Raw genomic sequence first — 2158 nt, 5'->3', positions numbered from 1 at the left:
TACCGTACTTTGGGGTAATTGCGCCAAGTCCGGGGTAATTGCGCTAACTAGCTAAAAGTGCTCCTTTTGCAACTACGCATATAAAGAGCACTTTTTTTTAGTTCGCGCAATTACCCCTGGATTTGGTGCAATTCCCACAAAATACGGTATATATATATATATATATATATATATATATATATATATATATATATATGTGTGTGTGTGTGTGTGTGTATATATATATGTATGTATATATATGTATGTATATATGTGTATATATGTATATATATGTGTATATATATATATATATATATATATATATATATATATATATATATATAGATAAGTATCACCACTCTATATGTGACAGTTGGCTAAATTGAATATGATTTGTATAAATGGCTAAAGATTATTATCTTTTCCTTCCATTATTCCATAATGTGCCTTTTCGTTTAGATGAAGCAATCTATATATTCTTATATGGCGCCAAAACCTTTTATTTAATTCAGATAATGCAAACTGATACAACATTTGGAAGAAACTATCCATCAACTTTTTCTGACAAGCGATGAAAACTTTTCTAGAACCTATGTTCCCAATAGTCTCGATATATATATATATATATATATATATATATATATATATATATATATATATATATATTAGTGATGGGACGATTTCAATATTTTTCTTGATTTCGATACAAATAAAGATTCAGTACTGAATTCCCGATTCCGATGAAATTACTGGTCCCAATTCTTTATAAATCACTAAATGTTTAAGTATAAAATTGTTATTTTGTCTCGATTACCGTAAAAACACATATCAAATGTGCATGTATTTTTCCAACGTAAAAACACACTTGTGAAAAGGGTTATCGATAGATTTTTAGTTTAAATCAAAATACTTATTATTTTATTATTACTACTAGCAGTTTTTTTCTTAAATAAAACAAATAAAAATTATAACTAAATGAATCGTTTTTGACTTCGGAAATTAAGAACACATTTTTTTTCGATTCAGATACTGATTCCGATACTCACAAAATTTTGGTTTTCCGATTCGCGATTCCAATTACAATTAACTACCTCAACACTTATCTCTGCAATTATATAAAGCAACTTTGTGTGTATGAGTTCATTTCTTACAAACTCCGAAACGGCTTTAAAATTTACAGAACTTTAGGGTATCAGTCTGGGAGTGATCTTAGTGAACGTTTTTCTCAGAATACGTCCGATAATTACCGGTAATTATTTTAGTTTATCACTTGTCGGTAAAACTAGTTTTTCTATGTCTTCGCTTAGCAACAATGATAGAACAACGGGCCGTGAAAATTCTACTGTGGGTAAGTTGATAGTGTGCTTTCTTTGTTTGTTTGTTTTTGCATGACGTGATCTGTATGTTGAAACTCTGCACGTAAATTTCTATTTTTTTTTCATTAACTGCAAAGAATTTTATAAGACTTTAAAGTTTATGAGTTTTTGGGGAAGGTGGGCTCCATTACGTGGTCTGTAGGTTCAAATCCCGCACGTAAATTTCTTACTGTTTTTTTCGTTAACTGGAAAGAAGCTTATCTCCATCTTCTCTTCTCTCTCTATATATATAAATACAATGAACTCATTTTTCCCGTGTGAGTTTGACCTTAATAGGATTAAAAATCAAGGCATTACATGCAAATGTAATGTGCACAAACTGCAGTGCAGGATCTGAGGTGTGCTATTGCCCTATTAAGCTTGCACTTCCTCGATAACCGTACATAACCTAACGATAACCGTACATTCCTATATTTTTCCCGATGAGAGTTCAATGCCAAACTCGGTTAGATTCAATAAAAGTTGCAACATCTTTTCTCTTTATTAGATACCTCCTTTTCCCGTTCCCCATTTACACCGCATCGGATGCGTTCACAAGAAACAGTACGAGAAAACACCGGTTTGCAATCGTACATATGCCGTTCTTTGTGTTCTTTTATCTTATTTCCCTGATTTCTGCTTTCTGAATTAAATAAAAATAAAAAATATAAAACGAAAACTTATTATTATTATGGTTTTCTTTTTGCTTTTTTTTAGTTAATGTAAGATGCAACCTGCGGGATAACCAGTTCTTACTTCCGGTTTTTACGACTTTAACCTTGAAATATAACTATACCTTTATTTATTATTGCTTGCAACTAGAC

This window comes from Euprymna scolopes, chromosome 35 (assembly GCF_053919585.1).
Source record: "Euprymna scolopes isolate OS-2025 chromosome 35, ASM5391958v1, whole genome shotgun sequence".
NCBI classification, from domain to species: Eukaryota; Metazoa; Mollusca; class Cephalopoda; order Sepiida; family Sepiolidae; genus Euprymna; species Euprymna scolopes.
Note: the sequence above shows the minus strand (reverse complement) of the source record.